The sequence below is a fragment of the Polyodon spathula genome, chromosome 3, assembly GCF_017654505.1.
Source record: "Polyodon spathula isolate WHYD16114869_AA chromosome 3, ASM1765450v1, whole genome shotgun sequence".
NCBI lineage: Eukaryota > Metazoa > Chordata > Actinopteri > Acipenseriformes > Polyodontidae > Polyodon > Polyodon spathula.
In genome coordinates, this window is record NC_054536.1 from 78,807,587 (window position 1) to 78,825,157 (window position 17,571).

General features: G+C 38.0%; 1 protein-coding gene across 1 annotated transcript in view; it reads left to right on the plus strand.

The window, feature by feature from the left end:
• The first annotated feature begins 1,480 nt into the window (after nucleotides 1–1,480).
• LOC121313447 (protein FAM110B-like) overlaps nucleotides 1,481–17,571 on the plus strand; it is a 68,801-nt gene continuing 52,710 nt past the window's right edge. The window contains exon 1 of the mRNA XM_041245976.1: nucleotides 1,481–1,600. The gene's annotated coding sequence lies outside the window, so the exon portion shown is untranslated. The remainder of the gene's footprint in view (nucleotides 1,601–17,571) is intronic.

The window sequence follows — 17,571 nt, forward strand, 5'->3', positions numbered from 1 at the left end:
AGGAGTCATGTCATTTATTTATGCCATTCTACAGTACACATCTTTCCACAGTAAAAGATCACCGGCTGATGTTTCCTGTATACACATATAACTTACTGCTACCCAGAATCCACTGTTTTCTTGTTGCATGGAATATGACTGAGATTACTTTTAGTTTCATGGCGGTTGGTATTCACATGATTGCTGCAAAGATCCATGTAATCTAATAGAGAAAATTACTTATGAAACAACAGGGTTGATTCATATTTGCCATTAAGAAAATAGAAAATACAAGCACTATAACATTAATTAAAATACTTCATTTAATTTAACATTGTTGAAGTTAGAGCACTCTCATTATAACATCTTGAATAATATAGAGTCATATAATATATATATATATATATATATATATAATTATATATATATATATAATATGTATATATATATACTAACATACACATGTATGTGGTGTGTGTGTGTGTGTGTGTGTGTGTGTATATATATATATATATATATATATATATATATATATATATATATATACATATACATATATACATATACATACATATATATTTTACAGTAAACATGTCTTACTGAACTTCTGTTGTAGCTAGACCGTTTGGGTGAGCCACAGGCTATCACACATTTGAAGTGGTCATGCAGAATCTTGAACTTGCTGTTAGTAGTGCTTGGAAACCTTGGAAACCAGAATACTTAAGATACCACAGTGTACTTTCAGAAGGTGCAAGAATAAGTTTACATCTATACTACAGGGTTCTAGCATTTGAATAGCTGTAACTATAAAAGCCACTAAATGAATATTGCAGTGCTTTTGACTGACTGCTGGTAAGCAATTGTTTGCAGGTTAATGGCTACAATCTACAGTTGGTAATATTTTACAATTTACAGAGCAGATGCTAATGAACTTATACCCTTTTAATTAAAAAAAAAAAAAAAAAAAAAAAAAAGTATTTTATATTTCATTGTATCAGATCGAGATTTCTCTTTTCTAACTGTATTCTGTAAGTGTTGTTAACCAAGCGTGCAAGTAAATCGACGATGTTAATTAAAAGTTGCTGACTGTAATTCACGAATGACCACAATTAGAGTTCAGTGAGACATTGTTATTCATTTTTTCAGCTATGTATGCATTGTCAATGTGTAGATCATTTTATTTATTTATTTGTTTATTTATTTATAAACTTAGCCTACTTAATAATTACGTGAATTTATATAAGCTTGTGATGGTCTTAAAAAACACGCCCCTTAAAACGAGATGGAACCAATCATTTTAAGTTTGCAGGGAAGGGTAGTTTGGTTAATTGTTTAAATTTCTTTATCTCATCATCCAATTCACCCAAACATTTTTGTGAAAATACACAATATGTAAAAAAATAATCTTAATACTTAAGATATTTAGTTTAATTACAATGAATTAAGAAACAAACAGTCGAATTTCTATGTCGCTCCCCCCCCCCCTAGTTTTCCAGCTGCTATTGACAGACCGATTGAATTAGTGCTGCAAGCCCAGAAGAGGTAGCAGTGCAACAAATATACAGCGGCTTTTATATTAAAATATATTCTGTACACCGGCCCTTTCCTTCACAGGCAAAAGGTAAGACGATAATCATTATTGATATTTTTCAATGATATGTGAAATCAATAAGGGAGCAGAACATTGTACCAGTTTTGCAAATCGTTACTCATTTAGCTCCTGCAAAACAAAACGAGCTCTTAACTTAAGTCTCCCCCAGTCTTAGTGTTTCTAACCTAAATATGCTTACTGGAAAGGCATGCAGAAATGTATTATTATTTTTTTTCTAATTTTTTTGTAGTATAGTATTGTATCTTTAACTTGTTTAGTTTCTTGTCAGTTACAACAATTAGCAGTTTCAGCTTCCCCCCTGGCTTTACTCTGCCTGTTCTCGGCTTACAGGATGGTTTTTGTTGTGTCCCCTCTAATACAGTTTAATTTTTAAGTTGTTCTTTAACTCAGGTTTACAGTTAAACTACGTGTCAACGGTTATAGCGAGGTTACTTACTGCTTAAGAACATCACAACTGGTTTATGAAAACATAGTCACACTAACTAACAAACGGTAATGTTGAAAGAATTCAGAATGAATTTCTACTTCTCGATAGGGTGGTCTCTCTAAAATGCGAGGGAGTTTTATTTTACTGCTCCTGTCTAACTAACTGCCCGTAAATTGGGCAGCATAAAACTGTTTAAAGAAAATTGTGCCAACTACACACGTAATATATTATATAACTTAATATTAGCCCTGTATGTTTTGACACAGATTTTTGAGACGTCAATAGGTACAAATAATGAACGACATTTACATCAATCAGTGAACACAGCAGTCAGTTTTATTCTTATGTGAATGCTGGAGGACTCAGCACGGTGAGCCCCCTACTGCTAGTCTAATGAAGACAGAAAACCTTTTGAGACAACTTGACACAAGCTATAACCTCCTGTGTCCTCAAGTGACTCTGGGAGATTTATTAAATGTATTGATCTCTGCTCTGCCATTTATTTTCCTAAGAGAGCATTTTGTTAAGATTCATCGTTTAAAACGTATGGAAGTTGTAAGAGATGATGTACCTGCTTTAAATTCATTAGTAGATTATAACTAAGAAAGTACTCTATCAGTTAAACTGACACTGTCAGCCCTGTTAAAAGCAATTCAGTGCTTGACTGGATTGTTAACTGGGTATTATTAGTCATGCTGTGACTTAAGATGTTGTAATTGCAAGATTTTATATACAAGTATATGGGGAGGAAGTCTGTACCTGGAAAATTAATTTTCATCCTTCCCAGAGCTGCAAATTTTCCTGGAATTCCAATCTGATGAAACTAGAGTTTTTTTTTTATAATATACTATATATATATATATATATATATATATATATATATATATATATATATATATATATATATATATATATATATTTTTTTTTTTTTTTACATTCAAATTTATTGTTTAATGGTAAAACAACCTTCCGACGTGTGATTTTTAGTTCAGTAAATACAAATTCAAATGACCCTATGTCAATGTCCGACCTTGTGATGAACTAAGAAAACGGGTTTTGGTTGTTGGACTAAATTTGACTGGGATAAAAAACAAAAAAACAACAAACCTGATTATATATATACACATACACACACACACAATCTGTCGTAGTTAAAAGTTTATCAGTTCTGTGTGGAGGTGCTAGTACAGAACTATGACGCAAATGCTTCATTGGACTTGGCGAGTGAGAAAGATGCCAGTTATTTGTGAATGCCAGGTCAGGTGGCAAATAGCCATGGGTTTTACAGCAAGTATATTCAATTGATTTAAATGGTTTCATAGCTAAACTAAACGCCAACATAGTTTAAATCATGTGTTGCAAATAGTACGCTCAAAAATAAATAGGCTATAGAAACTTGTATGTACTGTTAAATACACAAAGGGGCTTCACTGAATAATATGCATTGTCAGAATTGGCTACACCACTGTTTAACTCAATTGATTAAACCAGATTTATATAGAATACTTTTTTCTCTTTTTCATTAACATACCACTGTAACCAACTGGAAGCATATTTTCCACCTGGGAAGTATATTCCCAATGACGGTGAATATAGTGGATGTGTCTGTCAGTCCGTAAGTATGTATTCATGTTCAGTCTGTTATTCCAGTTTTATATGAACCCCAATACTGAACTGTCTAAATGCGTATTTATAGATGTGTGTGTTCATGTAACATCTGTTGTATAGCCATGTCAGTCTCCGTTAACCTTGAACAGTATTTTAAGTGTTAAAATGCAATTACAATAAGAGCCACTTAGAATTATAACTCTGTATATTATAACTCTGTATAACAGTGTATTCTGGAGCTGCTATTCCGTTCCATGTTGCCTGCCATGTTTGTTTACAACAGCCAATGTGTTTACAACAGTAAGAGGCAAAGGTTAGTGATCTTCCACTTTGGATCCCCTTTTCTTCTGTTACACTACTTTTGCATTAGACTGGGCTGGTGCGTACTTCTATAAAGACACTTTGTCTACTATTGAAAATAAATCCATAACGGAGTATAGCACTTACCAGTACCATGTATTGACGTATTCTGTAATAACCAGTCATCAGGTAGTTTACAATAACCAGTTACTCTCAGGTAAATAATGAATACACAACCTTAATCCCTCGAATATGTCACATGCCGTGAGCTAAATACAAGATTTAAAACCAAGAAAAGAGTCCAATGCAAATCTCACAGTGAATGAAGGGTGAATTGGCATGGTCATCTGGGGTTCTAGTTTTAATTCAGCACCATTGATGCATGTTTTACATGGTCTGATCATAGCATTTGCTTTAGGCTAAATATATACCTTTTATTATCAATAGTGTAGTCCGGTGGGTAATCTCAAGAACACAGATTACATATGAATGGTGTTTTTGTCTTTCAAGGTTGAAAAGACAATCAAATGGCCCCTAGTTAAATTCCCTTGGGTTTTTAACTGAGGCAAGTACTGTAGTCTGTAGTATGTGACTATATAATAAACAGTACTGTGTATACCCCTATGTAATTTCAACTGCTGAATGCTATGCCTACCTTTTTGACTGCGTAAGGTAAGAACAGTAAATGCTGTACAAATATTTATATTGGATTATAGTCAAATGCAATCCAAAACATTTATAGGGGGCTAGAAATATATGTTAATAGTTTTGTGAATACTAGTGCAAAATCAAAGCTCTTACTGTGTTCAACATGTAGGTTGTGGCAAATACAAAGAAAATGCAGGCCTGAATTGAATATACTGCTAGTATAAGGAAGTATAGCAGTTTATGATTCAAATAACTTGCATGCTTAAAATCTTTTATAATATACAGGTATTTATTTTTTAAAATTTTGGGCCACAATCAACTCTAGTGACCCATTACATACTGTGTCGGGTATCCACTAACTCCCCTGTTCTACACATTCAGTTCTCAAATGTTGTCATTATAGTTTAAAGCAAAGTAGAAATGGAAGGGGGGTGGAGTGTGTGTGGAATGAGTGTAATTACAGTGACAGAGTACAAGAATAATACATTTAGCTTTCTGTTTATTTTTACCAAGAGAATTAATGTGCTGTCTCCCCAATTAACTCTTAATCGTTATGGCAGTCTTTTCACTTGGACAACTAAATAACAGTTTACAAAAAGTAGTCTAATCAGCAGCTTTATAATTCAAACGGCTAGAAGTGGTAGAAAAAATAAAAATAAATAGAGGTCTGCCGAATCATCAATATTACTTGCTTCTCTTTTTCTGATCCTGTGCTCAGTCCATTGGCTAAGCTGTAAAAGTTTGGCATTGTCATTTTTATTGTACGAAGCCCTTGTGGATAAGGAAATCTGTTCCAGCTGTAGCAAATAAAGAAACTGGCAGAGGCTATTATGAGCAAGGCTTTAGACTTGTATCACTTGGCAGAAGCTAAGATTTTGGATGGCATGTAAAGTGTACTTAGCTCACTTCATAAAATTTGCCATAATAGTCCTTCTTTCTTGGACCCATGTCCATTCCTCTAACGCTTAATAAACAAACACTTTAATTATTGAATTGGAAAAGGTGTGTTGAAAAGGTGTGTTGTAAAGTAAGCCTCATTATTGGAGATGTAAAATTGCAGACAAAAATCAAAGAGCTCTAGACTTGAGTTGGAAGGTGTTATAGCAACTTTATTATTATTGTTATTATTAATAATAATATTTTACAAACAAGATGAGGAACAGAACAGTTTATTGTGCTATATTATTGAACATTAAGTGATAAAGTAGGCTTGTAATGATAACGATAATAATCAAATTATTTATTGATTGGGACCCCACGATAACATGTCGATAATATTTTAATGAAATCGAATATTCCATAAAATTAAAAACGTGTCTTGTATATATTAACTTGCTGTCAAGAACCTAATCTGTGTTGTTGCTTCTGAGTGTTACTGAGAATATGCGTCTGTGAACAAATACAGGATGGTGATGCAGAGATCAAGAGTAACCTGCTTTGTTAACGTATTTTATACATATTTTTTTTAAGTCAGTCCCAACTGTAGCCGCCTGTCTTGAGTGAAACTAATAATATTTAACATTAGTACGGCGTCACGTGCCACTGTTTCAGGGAAAAAAAAAAAAATTAACGTTTGTTTTGGAGCAATGCAATGTCCATAACCTTTTTCATTTTTGATTGCTGCCTCAGTATAAATGCTGCTGGATCGTAGCTTGGCGTATGTGATCCAGTGAAACATTACAGGTTGTACAAAATAGTTTGCCATCTGTAGAATGCAACATTTTTGTACACGATCCACTGCAGTAATTATTGTAGATTTTTAAAATTAATTTTGGACACCCGCAAAATGTTCACTCGCTGAACAAAATCAGTTGAGATCTCCTAAGATACTAAACCCGCCACAGATGCCCATATCTACCAATCAATGAGGGGAGACCAGAGTGGTTATTAGCTGCTGTTAAGTGTCAATCAATAAATCCAGTCCAGTTTTCTTTTTGAAATTGAAACAAGCTTATAATCACATCAGGAACCTGGACCGATGCACATAACTTAATTGGATTTAAGTGAAGATTAAAAGTGCACAAAATAGACAGTTATCACGGTGAAGAATGAATTTCATGGTCCATGACATGTTTTTCACGGCCGTGAAATAGGTAAGGCCTTAGTAATGTACTGCATAAGTGTAAGTGAATCCACGTGGGCAAAACGCTTCTCTGAGCACGCCAGTATGTGACGCGTTTTTGGTTGCAGTGTGGTATGTAGATTGATGAGGCCTATACATGTATGAAAGATATTCTTCATATCTTGGTTGCAATGTGGGCAGTAAGTCAATTAATAATAAATCCACATGCATGTATGAAAGAGATATTATACATATTCTAGTAAGGAGACAGAAAATCAAATTATCAACCAGAGTTGTCGCTGTTGACAGTTCCGTTGCAGGAAAGGGTAGACTACCTAAAAGTGTCATGTAAATTTTGATTTCAATATGACAGCAAAAAGTGAAATGTACACTGGAAGGGACTGCTGCTTTCACTAGCAGAAGCTGGGCCAAGTAATTCATAGATTGTAACCAGCAGCAAATTTAAAAAAAAAAAAAAAAAAAAAAAAAAAGAGAGATCAAATTCTTTCCATGTGAATAGGCCATAATGTTAATGTAGTTTTCAACCCTTTTTTTCCCTCCTTTGGACAGTTGGGTTTATTTTTTATTTTTATTTTTTTCTTAATTTACCATTAGGTTACACTGGAAATTTGTCACAAAACCAGACAAAGGCTCGTGACAGCAGGAATATGACATTTGGGGAATGCTATATTTAAATGCCAATGTATTTATCATACGTTTCTTAAAACATCAGGATTTGTTTGAATGAGTTTTTTTTATGCTCTATAAAAGACTTATTGTTCCTTTAAACTGTTACTGTGTGAAGTTTTTTTTTTTAAACATTTTAACTCAATAATGATCAATAGTCATCATTAGAATTTGCACGATAATCATTGTTAACGTCAGGGTTCGATTTACAACACTAAAACACAGTGTAAGGGTACAGTACTGGTAGTTTATAGCGCAGTAAAACTGCTCCATGAGTTGAAGGTTAAAGTTTGATCTGCCTATGAAATGTGCATATGAGTAAGAATATTTGGATATTTATATATTTCAGTTTAAGTATTTTTGAGATTTACAAAGCACAGAAGGATTAAGTTAATTTTATGAATGCAGAGTGACACATTATGTGCTTGCTTCTCTGAAGCCCTGTATCCTATCTTGGGGAAACTTGAACTGGCAGTTCATACTTTACAGGTTTACCTATAACACTATGTAACACAATTTTTGTTCCTGGGTAGTAAGTGTTATTTCCTAATTGCTTATGCCTCAAAAGTATAGAAAATGGCTATTATTCCCCACAAACTTTGCTTTTGTGACCAGGACAGTGATATTTTGAAATATCATTATTTCCAATGAGAAAACGGACGCTTTTGTGTGTTTTTGCTCACATAAAGTCAGTGAGAAGTGAGTAGTTTTTCGAGATTTATGATTATACTGTAAATTTACAGTATAATCTTAAATCTTGAAAAACTACTCTTCTAAATCTTTTGTAGTCATTTTTGTATTACTTTAGTATAAATACATGTTAATTTGGATTCATATGTTGTTTTTTTCTGACTATGTGAACGAAAAGACACAAAAGCGTCCATTTTCTCATTGGAAATAGTGATATTTCAAAATATCACTGTCCTGGTCACAAAAGCAAAGTTTGTGGGGAATAATAGCCATTTTTTATACTTTTGAGGCATAAGCAATTAGGAAATAACACTTACTACCCAGGAACAAAAAAAAAAATGTGTTACACGTTGTAATAAGTGTTGCATTATTTTAATTGCCAGGTAACATATTTCCTAAAAGTTTACATTGTGAAGATATAGTTTAAAATTGTTAAGAAGGTGATATTCACGACCAACGGTAACACAGTGTTCAGCTGTCATCAACTAAAAGTATTCCATGGCTAATGTAAGACAATTTTGTTGACGTTTTCCTAGCCTCACAAGCCTGAGTGTCTATGAATCCTAAGAGTTTGCGCCATGAGTGTTATTTTTCACAGTAACATCGTCTCTAGAAACATTCTTTCTTCTGCGGTTTAAATTAAATTAGAAAATGATTCAGTACCATCAATCAATCAGCTTCCAGCTCTAGCAGGCTTCTGTCAGACAGTAGATGCCCGCTGGAACGTCACAGTAGCATCAACTGTGAATCAAACTTAAAATCAGTCTGCACAGGTGCAGGCTTTTTCATTTTGACTTGCTGTAATGAAAGCTTAGTTCACATCTGTTGGACAGCAAATACTAAACAAAGGCATAATCGGTCCCAATTGATTAAATTGTCCACAAAACCAGCCAATTAGTACTTTGCATTGATGAAAACAACCAGTCGTGTACCGGCAACTGCCGAATCAGGCTATCACCTTGGCTGGAGCTCAGCAAGTGACACAATTGTTTAAAATAAGTTTGTCCCCTACTATTTATATCCCTTTGATATATTTAACACCTAAAAAGAATGCAAATACAAACTGTTTGCCAAGAATTCCTACCGACAAGCTGTAGTTACAGAAGACGACTGAAACAGTACTTTGTTCTTAATGCTGGGCTTCAGAGCTAGGGCATTTGGGTGAATTTAATTATCTCAATAGAGCCATTGTAGATGTAATAATATCGATGGGTGATGGACTGACCCACTTACGTTTACTAAACTACATACGTTTGTAATATAAGTTACTTATTTTGCTTTTTTCCCACTGCTGTTTATACCCTGTAAAATGCATTTAAAACTGTCTTGTGTTTACACACAAGCCAGTTTTTTTTTGTAGTGTAAAATGTGTCAGGAAATAAATGTCTTCATTGTATGGGTAAACACAAAGCAGGTTTTCCCTGCGTTTTCTCGGTTTAACAACTTTAAATAACTCCATTAGATACAGTAGTTTTATTTTGTATATGAATTTCTGAAATCTTGCTGTAGGGTACAAATGTAAGTCAAGGCCAAAGTGTAGTATGTTGTGTAATTTTGCTTAGGATTTATATATAAAGCTAATTATTGACTACAGAAAGAAAACAACACAGCTTAACTTAATAGGCAAAATAATACTGGTCACCAAATCCATTTGTTGGGTGCCACTTTGAGTTGGCTGCTAATATGTTCAACTGCTTAAAATATAACAACTTCTTATGACACTAAAGTGATACTAAAACAGTAACTTATGTTAGTACTCACTTGTTTGTAGCCTCATTCTGTTGAATAGGCAATCTGTGCAGCTGATGACTGTAATGAACTCCTGTCACAGAGACGGCCGAAGTGGGCGGCGTCAGAGCCAGGAAAAGTAATGAAATACACAAAACACAGGACGGATGAAATGAAATGATGAAGACGCCTGTTGGCGCCGGTTTAATACAAAATAAAAGGTTTAACAAACACGAAAAACACAGGACACGGCACTCTACGCCAAAATAAATAGACAAACAAAAACAGACTAAACTTAACAAAACGGTGCACGGACAGACACTGACAAACACGGTGAGCGGATACTTTCTCCTCTTATTATTACTACTACTACTGCTTATTTCCTCCGTCTCCAATCCCGTTCTCCGCTCACCGAACACCCAACCCCAGTATGTGACAACGTGCATCTATATATACTATTGTGCTGGGATTCAATTACCAATTAATTATTCACTTGAATCCCAGCACGTGAATTAATAAAGTGCAATTCCCCGTGCTCACATATTACTACATTTTACTTGCACGTGAAGTGCTGTGCAATCCTCGTGCCTAAATACACATATACATTTTTAAACACTCGTGTTACACAGACCCGTTTATATCCCGTGTACCAATATCTATACACCAACATTTAAACACACCACACGCAACACATAACAGATAATATACACAGGGGCGGGCACTTTGTTACATATACCCCCTCCTGTGCAAAGCACACATGGCCTCAATGGCCACCTCCCCCCTTAAAAGCCCAAAAGTCCCGCCCAAAGTCCTTGGCCAGGACCAGAGGCTTCCAGGGGCCCACAGGTCGTAATGCTGTCAGCGGGGTAGCATTCTCCTGCCAGGGTAGTCCTAGCAGCGGAAAGGCTGCTTGGGGTGTGGTCTCCTGACCTTCCCCCTTCTTCGGCGCCGGCAGCTCCCCTTGGTGGGGCTTCAACCACCGTTCTTCCTGCAGGGAAGAAACTGCAGAGGGAGCAGGTCTCCGGACCTCCCCCACGATCTCCGGCAGCGAAACTGCTGCTGGGGTTGGCGGTCTCCAGACCTCCTCCCCCTTCTTCGTGGCCGGCAGCTCCCCTTCGTGGGGTTCCGGCCACAGTACTTCCGGCTGTGATGCGGAGCGGCGGGCAACCCCAGGCGATGCAGAGCGGCGGGCAACCCCAGGCGATGCAGAGCGGCGGGCAACCCCAGGCGATGCAGAGCGGCGGGCAACCCCAGGCGATGCAGAGGCATCCTTGGGCGAAGCGAGGCTGGCATCCTTGGGCGAAGCGAGGCTGGCATCCTTGGGCGAAGCGAGGCTGGCATCCTTGGGCGAAGCGAGGCTGGCATCCTTGGGCGAAGCGAGGCTGGCAGTCAGGACAAGCTGGGGTGCGGGTGTTGGCCCTCTTTTCGGCCACTGCAGCCGGGAGGTTCTTCCCCGTGCTTCCCTCAGCAGCCTATGCAAGGGCTGCTGAGGACCGCCAGCATCTAGTCCTGGTCCTTCTGGTGCAGGGAGAGGCAGCTCCTGCTCCTCTCCCCCTGATGGAGGTGGAGGCAGAGGAAGCTCCAGCTCCTCTCCTCGTGATGGTGGGGGAAGTGATACCAGCAGGCATTCACCCTCTGCTGGTGGGGGAAGTGATACCAGCAGGCATTCACCCTCTGGTGGGGGAAGTGATACCAGCAGGCATTCACCCTCTGCTGGTGGAGTGATACCAGCAGGCATTCACCCTCTGCTGGTGGACAGGGACCCAGCAGGCATTCACCCTCTGCTGGTGGACAGGGACCAGCAGGCATTCACCCTCTGCTGGTGTGATACCAGCAGGCATTCACCCTCTGCTGGTGGACAGGGACCCAGCAGGCATTCACCCTCTGCTGGTGGACAGGGACCCAGCAGGCATTCACCCTCTGCTGGTGGCGGAGGCAGAGGCAGCTCCTGCTGCTCTGCTCCTGCCGGTGGAGGTGGCGGAGGCAGAGGCAGCTCCTGCTGCTCTGCTCCTGCCGGTGGAGGTGGCGGAGGCAGAGGCAGCTCCTGCTGCTCTCCCCCTGCCGGTGGAGGTGGCGGAGGCAGAGGCAGCTCCTGCTGCTCTCCCCCTGCCGGTGGAGGTGGCGGAGGCAGAGGCAGCTCCTGCTGCTCTCCCCCTGCCGGTGGAGGTGGCGGAGGCAGAGGCAGCTCCTGCTGCTCTCCCCCTGCCGGTGGAGGTAGGAGCGGCGTGTAGTCTCCTGGTGGTGGAGGTGGGAGCGGTGTGTAGTCTCCCCTTGATACAGGGGACTGGTGCGGCTCTCCCTCACTTGCAGGGGACTGGTGCGGCTCTTCCTCCCTTGCAGGAGACTGGTGCGGCTGTGGAGACAGCGGTGGGACCTCTGCCTTCCTCTTCTGTGGCAGTTCCTCCTCTCCCTCCTGGTAGGGGCAGCGGAAGGGACAATTGGCAAAGAGATGGTCCTGGTTGCAGAGGAGGCACCCCGGCAAGGACTGGTTACATCGCCGGGGATGTCTGGCCCTTAGGCGGCACTCCTCCTCCCTGTCCCTCACCTCTTTATCCTCTTTCCTGCTTCTCCCCATTTTTTTTTTTTTTTTTTTTTTTTTTTTTTTTTTTGTAATCCAAAGACGCCCCTTTTTTTTTTTTTTTTTTCTCCCACACAAAAAAAAACCTCTCCTGGTCTGACGCTTGGAGGCGCTGTTAAATCCCACGCAGGACACCACGTGTCACAGAGACGGCCGAAGTGGGCGGCGTCAGAGCCAAGAAAAGTAATGAAATACACAAAACACAGGACGGATGAAATGAAATGATGAAGACGCCTGTTGGAGCCGGTTTAATACAAAATAAAAGGTTTAACAAACACGAAAAACACAGGACACGGCACTCTACGCCAAAATAAATAGACAAACAAAAACAGACTAAACTTAACAAAACGGTGCACGGACAGACACTGACAAACACGGTGAGCGGATACTTTCTCCTCTTATTATTACTACTACTACTGCTTATTTCCTCCGTCTCCAATCCCGTTCTCCGCTCACCGAACACCCAACCCCAGTATGTGACAACGTGCATCTATATATACTATTGTGCTGGGATTCAATTACCAATTAATTATTCACTTGAATCCCAGCACGTGAATTAATAAAGTGCAATTCCCCGTGCTCACATATTACTACATTTTACTTGCACGTGAAGTGCTGTGCAATCCTCGTGTCTAAATACACATATACATTTTTAAACACTCGTGTTACACAGACCCGTTTATATCCCGTGTACCAATGTCTATACACCAACATTTAAACACACCACACGCAACACATAACAGATAATATACACAGGGGCGGGCACTTTGTTACAACTCCCCATTTTATATTTGAGATATTTTGCAAGTGTTGTGTGGGGAATTTGTGACGACGCTTTTTAATTGTGTCCAGTTGTAATATGGGAAATAGCATGCTGCAAATTGCGTGCTCAGTGTTAGTAAGTGGACTCATGATTGGAGAGCATGTAACACAATTGTCTCGTGTTTTTTTTTTTTTTTTTTTTTTTTTTTTTTACTGTACATGGAACTAGGGCTGTAACAAAGGGTACATTTTGGATGTGACAATGCTTTTCATAACATATTGCATACATTCTGAATGTCACAATAATTAAATAACACACCAACACCATTGTGAAGAACTACAACCTCACAGACTTAAACTTAGTTATTATTTGTACAGTACAGTAGTTCAGTCAATATACTGATTACTGCATAGAGCGATTTAATGTAATATTTATTTCACATTTAGGACCTATGACAGTTGTTATAAGTGTTACTGTATGAACTGTTTTAGCTAGGCTGAAGGGTGCAGAAATGAAGCTATTATAACTAGAATGATAAAGGCACCCGTTTCTTATTTGTGTCAATCTTTTAAATGTGCAAATAAAAAGGCAAGAGTAAGTAGTCTGATTTACAAATGGTTGCTACTGATTGAATCATGAGATTATGTGGACATTAAGCAGAATGAATAAGGCTTGAAAACACTTCATGGCTGTTACATTAGTGGAATCAACAGAAGGGATTTATAAAAGCACCGTTGTATTAAGTGGGAACAGATGGCGCACCCTAAAAGTTTAGTTCGGGACAGCCAGAAGGATTTGGACTGCAAAACATTCAATGTCTGTGTGTGTGAAGCACAAGTTTGTGTTTAACATTAAACACTGCTAGGACAATAATAGAGGGTATTTAATGGTTTTTAAATATACATAATTTGATTAATCTTTAAAGATCAGGTAGATACTTCACAAAAGAAAATCTAAATGTATATTTCATACTTTTGAAGGTTTCGGCAAAACAAAACGGTGAAGTTACTTTTTATAATTATTTAAAAATCAATCTTTGGGTTTGAAATGTTATACTGGCATAAAAGTATGTTGTGTTTTAATGTGCATGTAGCACCAGTATTATGCTGCTTTCCTTAAATGCGACCTGTATGATCCCCATTGGGTCAAGACTGTAACCCTTGTAAAAATAAAGATGATTAAATATTACATTACATTTTTTAATGCATTAAGAAACAAGTAAACCATGACAGATGGTTATTTCAAGAAGTTCAAGACTGTAGCTTCATTGTCTTCCATAATTCAGTACAATTTTAACAGTTCCATAAAGCTCCAATTCTGTTTGAGCAGGACGATACAAATAGAAAACACATTTCTACCTAACTGCAGAATATAGCTTGTAGGATTTTGGTTTTGTTTAACAGTGAACACAATCAGTTATTAATGGGGACAGATCTAGCTTGGAGCTTGAATGGTTCACTAAATTCAAGATACACAAAGTTTTGCATGTCCGATAAAAAACTAATATCGCTACTGTTCAAATCTAGTTTAAAAATAAATAAATAAATATGGTAAATGGCAAACTAGGTTAGCAAGCCTAAAATCGAAAGAAAAAAACAAATATTAATTTTGTCAGGGAAGGTTTGTCTTGCTTCTAACAAGCCTTTTAATCATATCGTACACTGACATCGTATAAGTTTATGCCACATAGTTTCATTGCCATATGTTCAAAACTATGCATATGATCTAAACAGTGTATTGTCTCTGTTCTTGACCACAGTGTAGGAAATACCTGCTAATTTATCTTTCTCGAAGTAACCTAAGACTATGAATGGTCCTGCCACAGTGGATTTGGTGTTTTTTTTTTTCTCTTGGATGTCAGAACAACTTGTGTAGGCACTTTACAGGAAGACCAGCTTCAGATCTGTCAACTGCAGACTCCACCAGCACACCACAAACCAAAAGTGATGACAGTTTCAAAATCTGTGCAGTTATGTCATTTTTATGGGCTTATATTTAGCTCTGTGGGTCCTCAAGTTACCTTGTTAGCAAAACATTAATATAAATTACTGTTTTGCATATTCAGCAATAATCTGATATAGAAATATGATATATACAAGCACTGTGTAATGAAAGAAAAAAAAAAAAAAACATAATACAAGTTTTAAAATACAAATGTTGATGGCTGTCCGAGCTTGTCAGTAATATCTAGATGCTGCAGATCTGTTCATTTACTAAACAACGTAAGTACTGTACTTTATTATGCTGCTTAAATGTTCACAGTGTAATAAGATGCCATTAAAATAAGATTCTACTCTTATTGGCTAGAGGAACGTTCTTACCAGTTTCAGGAGAATGTAACTAGTCCTCTCATCAGCATGAAACAGCAGGAACCGGGATTCATCAGACCAGGCAATGTTTTTCCAATCCTCCAGTGTCCAGTGTTTTCGTTCCTTAGCCCACTGCAACTGCAGTTTCTTATGTTTTGCTGAAAGAAGTGGAACTCTGTTATGTCGTCGGCTGCTATACACCATTCGTGTCAAGGTACGACGAGTTGTGCATTCTTTTATGGGTCTTTCGGCACCAATGTTGTACTGGACTGTCAGTTGACTAACTGTAGCCCGTCTGTTGCAATTCGTGTCATCCTCCTTTTGGCTCTTTCATCAATGAGCCGTTTTCGACCTCTGGCTTGCTGTTGGCTGGATGTCCTTTGGGTGGTGGACCATTCTTAATACACACGGCAAACTGTTGAGCGTGAAAAACCCAGCAGTGTTGCAGTTCTTGACACACTCAAACTGGCGCGTCTGACACCTACTACCATACCAAGGTCAAAGGCACTTAAATCTTGCCCATTTACCCTTTGAATGGCACACATACACAATCCATGTCTCAATTATGTCAGGGCTTAAAAATCCTTCTTTAACCTGTCTCCCCTTCATCTACACTGATCGAAGTGGATTTAACAGGTTACATCAATAAGGGCTCATAGCTTTCAGCTGGATTCACCTTGTCAGTCTATTTCATGGAAAGAGCAGGTGTTCCTAATGTTTTGTACACTCAGTGTATATATGTGTGTGTGTGTGTGTGTGTGTTTACACTGCTCTGCTACTGTGGGGCGATCCTAATAATTGCACATACAGCAATCTACCCATTTTAAAAAAAAAAGGAATTGTATTTCAGCCCCATTGCACTGAAGCAGGCCTCCAGTATACAAAACAAGCTTGGGTTTTCTCGGTATTTAAACAGTAAGCAAAGCAGATTCATTCATTAAAAACCAAAAACATTTGCTCCAGTGCAAAGTTTTCACCACTTGAAATAATACAAAGAATTAGCATACTAATTCAGAATATAAGTAAACAAGTCATATTTCCCCCAAAAGCTAATGCTAAATGACGGTATCTTTTGGCTTCCATTCCAGCCGACGTCTGCAAAATCTGCATATCATTATTTTGTCGCCATCACCTGCATACATCCCCTCTGCAGCGTTGTTTAATTGTTGTGTGCGGTTTAGGCATTTTAGAAACAAACATCTCATCTCTTCCATCAGAATTTTAATTCCCAAAGACTCGCTCCAAATTATACATCTGCGCAAGTGCTAGTCAGAGCTTCCGTTTCCCTTCAGACTGTGTCTATGGTAATGGCTGAGCCTTGGCAACTACGACTGCAAGTATTTATTCAAAATATTTTTTGTATAAACCTCAATTTTTAAAAATGTCATTCTGTGTTTGCTTTAAATGGTTTTTCAGTTTTATATATGTTGCATTTAATTTTATTTCGTGCTATTTTGTATTTTCAACAAAACACAGGGCTCTAGTTATAAGATATTTTAAGATGAACCCATTAAAGTTGACTATTAAATGAGTACATGCAAATTTAGCTTGTAATGACAGACAGTAAAGTTAAAGTATTGAAGCCAGTATTGAGATTGCACTTACAACTGTGCTTATCTTTCATGTTCTGCTTTCTGAAAAAAATGAACATATATTTTAGAACTTGCTGACGTAAAAGTGAATACACAGAATTCTCAAGTACATAGGGGTCACACAACCTTGACCGTTTTTGTGTTGACAGGATGTTATGGGATGGGATTGAAGGCCTACAAACAACATGATGTGCTGACCCAATACTGATTGTCATGCAAACCAGAATGGAATCAGATACTAATTTTAATACTAGTTCCTGGAAATTCGAATCTTTAGACACCAAATATATTTGGCTAATTGTTTATATTAACTAAGATAGATTTTGCTTCAGGCATAAAACCTCCCTCTATCTTGTAGGTTTCTGGCCACTCATTGTTGTGACGTTAACTTATTGTCCCCAGTGGGATGCATATCTTTACAACAGGAATTTAGTGGAAGAACCCACATGAATGTCACAAATATCAAGAAAACAACTGTTCCTATTGTAATGAAACTTTAGTACTTTGAATGAGTTAGGAGGCATACAAAAGCTGTTTGTAACTTTATTTATTTATTTATTTTTGTCTGTCTCAAATAATTGTTGAATG